The sequence below is a fragment of the Salvelinus namaycush genome, chromosome 4 (assembly GCF_016432855.1).
Source record: "Salvelinus namaycush isolate Seneca chromosome 4, SaNama_1.0, whole genome shotgun sequence".
NCBI classification, from domain to species: domain Eukaryota; kingdom Metazoa; phylum Chordata; class Actinopteri; order Salmoniformes; family Salmonidae; genus Salvelinus; species Salvelinus namaycush.
In genome coordinates this window covers 57,768,278-57,778,000 of record NC_052310.1, presented here as the reverse complement: position 1 = coordinate 57,778,000, position 9,723 = coordinate 57,768,278, and positions in this window count along the sequence as shown.

The window sequence follows — 9,723 nt, the reverse complement described above, 5'->3', positions numbered from 1 at the left end:
ATTTGCGTCATACACTTTCTGGGTAGTTGATAAACTGTTTCAGCTTGATACACTTCAAAGCCCTAGCCCTTGAAGTAATTTTGCAACGTCACAGTTTTTCCTCATTTCACTGATAAACTGTCTCTAGTAATCATTACACTGTAGTTGGGATTTGATTGGAATAATTCAAATTAAGGAAAATGGTCTTATTTAGCTTTTGAAATAATTATAAATGTAAATGTAATTAAATCATACATATTTAATCACTGAAAATAATTGTCTATATAAATCATCGTTTTCAATAGCAACTTATATCAATCAATTATGTAAATATTGGTCCTAGTTCCCATCTATCTCTCAACAGTCGTCCCCTGAAAATGTTTAATACATATGGATTATTGCTACTTGCAAACAGGCTCTAAATAGAAAAGCTGTATTTGTAACCCCCCCCCATCAATAGCCTAAATGTGCATTTCAACTCAAATACAGTATAATATTGGAGCCATTCCTTGAAATGCAGTTTTGAACACGTATTCCATTTCCTCTGACCACATGGTGGCACTGGTGCTTCATACAGACACCTCCCATGTACAGCCACTAAACCCGATGGGAGCCACCAGTCACTGAATCATGTGGCTTACTTTTACACATCGATTTGCTGTGGGAGGATGAATCACAAAACTACATTGTGGACAAAATACCACCCCAAATACACACAAAAGCAAGGGATTTATCTACTTACTGCTCCCAAAGGGGCTATTCAACAAATATGAAGATAAGAACATGGCTGAAAAAGGAGGATATTCAGTGCTAATAAATTATACATTTCTACATTTGGAATGGTTCTAATATCTCCAAGGTATATTCAACAGAAACAATCATCAACCACAAGTGATTGCTGACCAATAATACTGTAATATGGGAATGATCTATTATAATTGTAGGTCTCACTTTATTCTGTATGGTTCTGCTTACATTTGGTATTTATCAAGTGTTTACTAGAAAATTATGTGTTACCACTGGGTTGTTTCTGGGTACTTTTACAACACAATTGGCAACTAGTACCTGGTACCAATCAATGCTGGGTGAATCCCAAATTAACAAATATATAATCCATGTTATTAATGTATAATGTACCATAAGATATGGCGCTATTAAATATTTAGATGACTGATCATCAGAGGCGTCATGCACCCATTGTTTTTAGAACACAAAGTATATGAGGATGAATTTTTGAAACACCTGAAACTATTTCCTGCAATCTAGAGCCATAATCATTATGCCTAATTTTATGTAAAAAAAATGTACACTATATATACAAAAGTATGTGGACACCCCTTCAAATCAATCAATTTGACTATTTCAGCCACACCGGTTGCTGACAGGTGTATAAAATCGCGCACACAGCCATGCAATCTCCATAGACAAACATTGGCAGTAGAATGGCCTTACTGAAGAGCTTAGTGACTTCAACTTGGCACCGTCATAGGATACCATCTTTCCAACAAGTCAGTTTGTCAAATTTCTGCCCTGCTATAGCTGCCCCGGTCAACTGTAAGTGCTGTTATTGTGAAGTGGAAACGACTAGGAGCAACAACGTTTCACCCGCAAAGTGGTAGACCACACAAGCTCACAGAACGGGACCGCCGAGTGCTGAATCGTGTAACATGTAAAAAATAGTCTGTCCTCGGTTGCAACACTCACTACCAAGTTCCAAACTGCCTCTGGAAGCAACGTCAGCACAAGAACTGTTAGTCGGGATATTCATGAAATGGGTTTCCATGGCTGAGCAGCCGTACACAAGCCTAAGATCCCTACGCGCAACGCCAAGCATCGGCTGGAGTGGTGTAAAGCTCGCTGCCATTGTACTCTGGAGAGGTGGAAAAGCGTTCTCTGTGATGAATCACGCTTCACGATCTGGCAGTCCGACGGACGAATCTGGGTTTGGCGGATGCCAGGAGTATGCTACCTGCCCGAATGCATAGTGCCAACTGTAAAGTTTGGTGGAGGAGGAATAATAGGTCTGGGGCTGTTTTTCATGGTTCGGGCTAGGCCCCTTAGTTCCAGTGAAGGGAAATGTTAACGCTACAGCCCGCAATGCCATTTTAGACGATTCAAATTTGTGCAAACAGTTTGGGGAAGGTCATTTCCTGTTTCAGCAGGACTATGCCCCCATGCACAAAGTGAGGTCCATACAGAAATGGTTTTTCGAGATCGGTGTGGAAGAATATGACTGGCCTGCACAGAGCCCTGAACTCAACCCCATTGAACATCTTTGGGATGAATTGGAATTCCGACTGCGAGCCAGGCCTAATCGCCCAACATCTGTGCCCTACCTCACTAATGCTCTTGTGACTTGAATGGAAGCAAGTCCCTGCAGCAATGTTCCAACATCTACTGGAAAGCCTTCCCAGAAGAGTGGAGGCTTCTATAGCAGCAAAGTGGGGACCAACTCCATATTAATGCCCATGATTCTGGAATTGAATTGACATTTTTTATTTCACCTTTATTTAACCAGGTAGGCCAGTTGAGAACACGTTCTCATTTACAACTGCAACCTGGCCAAGATAAAGCAAAGCAGTGCGACAAAAGCAACAACACAGAGTTACACAAGGGATAAACAAACGTACAGTCAATAACACAATAGAAAATCTGTATACAGTGTGTGCAAATGAAGTAAGGAGGTAAGGCAATAAATAGGCCAATAGTGGCGAAGTAATTACAATTTAGCAATTTACACTGGAGTGATATATGTGCAGATGAGGATGTGCAAGTAGAAATACTGGTGTGCAAAAGAGCAGAAAAACAAAAACAAATATGGAGATGAGGTAGGGAGCTGGTTGGATGGGCTACTTACAGATGGGCTGTGTACAGCTGCGTGATCGGTAAGCTGCTCTGACAGCTGACGCTTAAAGTTAGTGAGGGAGATATGTCTCCAACTTCAATGATTTTTGCAATTTGTTCCAGTCATTGGCAGCAGAGAACTGGAAGGAAAGGCGGCCAAAGCAGGTGTTGGCTCTTGGGATGACCAGTGAAATATACCTGCTGGAGTGCATGCTACGGGTGGGTGTTGCTATGGTGACCAGTGAGCTGAGATAAGGCGGAGCTATACCTAGCAAAGACTTATAGATGACCTGGAGCCAGTGGGTTTGGCAATGAATATGTAGCGAGGACCAGCCAACGAGAGCATACAGGTCGCAGTGGTGGGTAGTATATGGGGCTTTGGTGACAAAACGGATGGCACTCTGATAGACTGTATCCAATTTGCTGAGTAGAGTGTTGGAGGCTAATTTGTAAAGGCCATCGCCAAAGTCAAGGATTGGTAGGATAGTCCGTTTCACGACGGTAAGTTTGGCAGCATGAGTGAAGGAGGCTTTGTTGCGAAATAGGAAGCCGATTCTAGATTTAACTTTGGAATGGAGAATGAGATGTTCGACAAGCAGGTGTCCACATACTTTTGGTCATGTAGTGTATATTTTTCTACATAGGTTATCTAAGCATACCTCTTTAGCTGTTCAATTGTCATTTTAATGAGGGTGTCATTCTGACTGTTGTAAATCACACATCTCAATGTACTGCACTAACATGCCTAGGCTATTACATCAAAATTATAACACAGTACATGAGATCATAACACACATCATCAATACAGGCACATCATGGCATAATAATGAATACACAAATATCATGATTTAAATCAAGTATTTTTCTGAATATCTATACCTTTTTAGCTGTCTGTATCCTCCTGACTTGTAGTTCTTTTTTTATAAAGAAATGAAATATGCTTCTCTACATCTCTGCTAAAATCTGGGTTGAAGATTGAAAGGAATGTGAGTTTTATTCAGTACATTTGGTAATTGCTTGCTTTTCTAAAGTCTAGTGACCTTACCAGCAGCCATACCAGTTAAGATATTTATTTACACAAGCTACTCTAACTTGATAGCCTGAAATGTCTTGGGAGAGAGTTATGAGTTTGGGAGATTGGGAACCTATCTAGTTGTCTAGCTAAAGCCAACTTCATAAAATCGCTATGTGGCTAATATTACAGAGAGAAAAAAACGATTTGTGTTTTATTTATTCATCAAGAAGGAATCAATAGGCTACGTAGCTTGATCAAATTAATTTACAAATATACCTCCTGCGAGCCCTGCCCATCACCGGCAGCTAAAATCAAATAAAACGCTGGGTGTGTCACTACACCCTCTCTCCTCCTCCATTGACGATACTGTCTGCAAACACTAAAGTATCTAGCATCCTAAAGTATCTTTTCTCTTTGGTGCACCTTGGAAGGAACCACTTACTAGGGGGAAGAGGGGGGGTCCTCTTTACTCTGTCCAGTCAGTGTGCCTAATCTGCAAAATACAATTTTATCAAGAATTATGATAAAACGTGGGCTTAATAATAAACTTTAGTAATTCATTTAACTGACAAATTTAAAAACACAACAAATCTTAAGGGGCACGTGCCCTTGTGCCTCCTATGGGCATGACGCCTCTGCTGATCATTATCAGTGATTTAAAAATAGTTGTATGTGTTCATTGACTTAATAACCCAAAACAAAGAGAGCACTACTACTGTAGTTACTTGAATAGAGGGCTCTATTCAATCCGTATCGTGAAAGTTCAACGTTACAGCGTGATTGAAATTTACGGTTAAACACTGCATAGGTTGGCACAATCAGAATTTACCTTTACATTTTGATCGCGCAATCTGGAACGCTTCAGTGATACAGATTGAATAGAGCCCTGAGTCTGTGATACAATTTGTTTTAGAACAGAAGTATCTTGGTTCTCGGTGTATGAGAGTAAAAAAAGTCGGATTTTAGATTACTTTGAAGTAGAAACAGCCATTGTTATCATTGGAGGCACAAGGCATTTTTCACTTTCAGATAGTGAGTGTGGGTGAAATCCCTTTGAAGAAATGTTAGCTTTCTCTATACAGAACAAAGGAATGGTGCCAACAGACATTTCTGAGTCTCTCTCATAAATACAACATTTTGAAATGATAAGTCTTGTAATATTGTGAACTTTACCAGCTATTTTTGCTCTGACTAAAGTAAAAGCTAATTCAATGCTATGCTGTAAATTACAATGTATTGTATCTAAACGTGAAATGTATTTCTCCGGTCTGCAATATCCAAGGTATTGTTCACCTGGCCACTGGGGAGTTGGCTATACTGTGTGTAGTCGTCACAGGGAATGACTATCTGGTCAGAAAGTTAAATACATCTGGTTTGGAATATCTCCAGGACATGAGGGTCAATACCTTTACGTCCTACGATAAGTGCCCCAGAACCTTTTATAATATCCATAGCGATGGATAGATCCAGACAATGAAGGATTTGTCACATGCCAAGAAATACATCAGTGTTATTTGATAATAACAGGCTTACAGAACTGATACTTTATAAAGAAGACAAATCATGTCAGTGTTAATTTTGTAATACTGCACAAGTCTGAGACAGGTTACTTTCTGAGGCCATGCAATTTTACTTAAACATGTTGTGTGTGTTATAGGAAAGTGCATCATTTCGCAGACATTTTATAAAATAGACAGCAATTGTTTACTTTTTTATGCTTAAAGCTCTTTCTACATTTCAGTTCATGCTCCAAATGTGTTCGCTAGGGTCATCCAGGGTTCCCGTGCACACCTTTAAAACAAATCTTTGGTGAAAAGAATCTATTTGATAAACAACTGATAAACATCCTATAATTCAATTCAGGCCAGAAACACGTTATACAAAATTTACTCGGAATGTGGACCTTCAATCTGCAGGTTAAACGTCCAATTAACTAGTCACTTATTCACCGACCAGACCAGACCATCAGGATTACTACAGGATGGAGTGGCATTCCAAGATGAAGATTGGGTAGAAGATGATTCATACCAATTGACCACATATCATTTTGTGAATGAGGGTAACAAAGAGTGTTGGTTTCGGTGCGTCATTTGGTGCGTCATGTTTGAAAAGTCAGTGTTTCATGGTGTTCACTGAGGTGCCATCTTCATTTTTGGGGTTTTTACTTTGGCTACAGTTAATATTCTAACATATACTTCCAAGGGGCTTTAATGATAGTCCAGGGATGATGGCAATCACATTAAATGTTTTGAAGCCGGTCCACTCTGCCCCGTGAAATTACATGGCAATGCCTCTATTACAGGTATATAGTTATTACGTTGTTCCCCCTCACCAAAATGTTTCAGGGAGCACTGATGGCCAAAGTCTGTACATTTATATTTTATTATCTTAAAATGTACAGTTTCAAGTTGAAGGTCCTGTGCCCCTGGGTTTCAATATGTGCGTGACACTAGTCTTGTAAACCTGACCCTAGGCAACAGCTGGTTTCAATAACCGACTCCTTTGGCAATTTCCATAAAGGGAAATAATATTCCAGGGTAGGTCCTCTTCAGACAGACAACTCTCCCAACAAATCACAGGAGACAAGCCAGAACGTTGCGATTTGAAAACAAAGTCTGCAGACAAAACCTTTGCAGTGGTTTTAGTGAAGGTAGTTGATGCCAGCTAGCCAAAATGCACTCATTAAAAATAACCTATGTGATCTCCATCTTGCTAGCTACTATTTTGCATTTTTTTCAAGCAGACAAGGTAGTGATGTAAGCAGTGGCGTAGTTCCTCTATGCCAAACGGACGTTCTATTACATACAGACGTGTTAAGCCAGAACATTTAAAAACTGTGGAAAGCAACCCAGATGTCTAGAGAGACTAGCGTGACATCTCTGCACTCCAATCGACACTAGCACACTACCAAAAATGGACTGCTATCTCAACAGTTTATCATACAGTCAGTTCAGACCTGGCGCCAGGATAAAGTGACTAAGGGGGCAGCTGAAATCGCAGGGGGGCAAAACATTTTCAGGTTCTTGCATTGGAATGATATTGAATTCTGCTTATATTACCACGCTATGCCATAATAAACATAAAGTTCAAATGCCGAGATTCCGAGATCATTGAGTGCTTTTGAAATCGGTAGCCAATCTCTGCTGCGCTGTATCAGCACATTGAACAGCCCCCTATAGCAATGCGGTTTAGATGGGCAATTACCCTATTGCAAATAGCCTATGTGAATGCATCCGTACACACAGCTGTCTTGCCAAAATAATGCAAACGAAATGCTGAATGTAGTAGCCTAGTTATTCATGCATGCAAACAAAAATACTGAATAGCAGTTTGGCTTAGAATACCGACACAACTGCGAATGCGAATGAATGAATAAATGCGAACAGAACAGCGGTACCAAGTAGTGGGCCTAGTAAACTAAATATCAGATAAATAAAGGTATGACACAATCTATATGTAGGCTAGTTACATTAACAGCAATAAAACACAGTAAACTAAAGGCTAATGGAGATCCAAAACCAAAACATAGCCTACAACCTGCTACAGTGAGATGCAGCCATGCACAGCTGTCTTGACAAATAAATAGGCCTATACAGGCCCACTTCAAACATGGAAAATCATGCCGCTCGCTCTTGAGTTCAGCAACACGTTGTGATATGGCACAATACATTTCTGTGAATCAAATTTGACCTACGAAATCAATTAAGCAATGCCAGCCTACCATAAACACGTTTCCAATACGTACAGTTATTTATAGCAATGAATACCAATAGGCTACCAAGAAAGCCTACGTTATACTATGGTTATCAATTTCTATGATGAAACATACCGATATACAGCTATACCCAGGGGCGTCACTTGGGTTCTTGCATTGGAATTATACTGAATTATGCTTATATCACGCTATACCACAATACACATAAAACTTTTTTTAAAGTATTTTGACCAAGAAGTGACAGGTTCAATGGCTCAAAATCTCGCTGCGCTCTATCAGCACCATGGACAGCGCCATACACAATAAAGCAACCAACCAGCTAGCTTGTTTAAATCTTACCTTTTCAAAAGAGTTGCAGCTTCCTTGATGCTCTGTTGAACTTCCTGAGTAATCGATCATTTCATTTTCCCCAAAATGTTCTTGTAAGATCCCCATCAAATACCAGTTGGATTAGTTGAGCTTTCCTCTGGTGTAGCATGCTTCTTATGTGCTGACTGAACACGTTTGTCAAAGTGGAAAATTTGTTATTGCACGTAGCTGTGGATGTCCAAAAAGTCAGTCCATGTTTCAGTGCAGTAAGCACGGTCAGCATAGCGGAGAGAGGCCCAGAGAATCGTTGCAGGATATCAAGTGGGGTCCATTTGTTCTCATTGGAGCCAGAGCAGGCAAGTTAAATCTGCAAAAACTGGCGAGCGACACTAAACTCAGCTTCCACTAAATCTGTTTTACTTAGATCCAGCAGTGGCTTCACCTTTTTCACATCTAGAAAGCAATGGCTCTCTGGGTCAAGGGCACACAGGGCCTCCACCAGTTGATTGTTGCGTTTGTTGAATCGTTCTGACATTTCACCAATGACAGCATCCATCATGCTGAAGAACAGTATTTTACACAAAGTCTCTTCTCCTCTGTCCTGCTGGCCTACTGTACTGTCCAGTGAATATAGTATATTCTACAGTGGATACAGTTAGCACCCCCTGAAAAATCAGAATCAAAAAACAAGTAAATAAATATTCTTATTTGAAAAAAATATTTTGGGCCTTTAATAGTGCTGTATTAGCGGACCAATATAGCCGTCTGCAGCGCAGGCAAAATGTTTTCCAGCTGCTGCTGCTCATTGATCTCCTCCTTTGTTTGGGTACTTTGGCGAAGCCAATTTCTGATATCCATCTAGGCAGATTAGCTGGTTCGTGCTAACTAAATAGGCTAAGGCTTATAACACTAATGCTTTTTACAGCTATAGCTAAGAGTGAAGCAGCTTCAATGATATACTTAACCCTTTTAAATCAAAATCAAATATTACAGGCAGAGGTGTATCACGTTATTCACTTAGCCTACTACAGCGAGGAGAAATGAGGAGCGTTTTTCCCGCTTTTTACATAAATCCAAAGGAGTCATACCTAACCACCCAGTGGCTTTCCATAGTCCCCCTGCTGCAACCTGGTCTCAGAGTATTTTGTTTTATTCTGTACGTAAATCTGTGGCACTCCATTTAATATGATACATACTGATACACTTTTGTATGATATGTTACAATTTTAAATATGTATAATATGTTACGTCCTGCAAAATGTACTACAATATGTTATGAATTTACAAAACGTACAATAAGTTTTTGCCTTAACGCTGCATAGAAAAGTTGAGTTATAGTTCTGTCTTTCTTATTGAGTGTCCCGGATTTACATTTACTATGTTACGTCTAGTCTATGAGACCAGGCTGCCTACACACATGGTAGCCAGCCCTGTCCATTGTGTTGACACAGTGCAGCGGAGATACATATTTTTTGGTGCCAACCTGTCACTCAATCATTTTAACTTTTTTTTAAACTTTTGTTTTTGTTGCAATTTTTATATAGGGACAAAAATAAAGTTGGAACTGAGGGGGCTAAGCCCTGTTTAGGCCCCACGTGGCACCAGACCTGAGTAAGTTTGTTGTCTTTGCTGAAAGTTACTGTTCAAGACAAAATATTGACAGAAGCTAAATTTACTTATGAAGAGATGCAGAAGAAGGTACATCTAATGGGATTCTGTTCAGTTTTGCTTCACCGTTATAATAGATTTAATGGACTGTAAAATACCAGAACATGACATCAACCATTGTGAAGCTCATAGGAAAACAAACGCTTTGAATTAACATAAGAGGTTCATGTCAGGTTGCTATAAATGCCTTCTT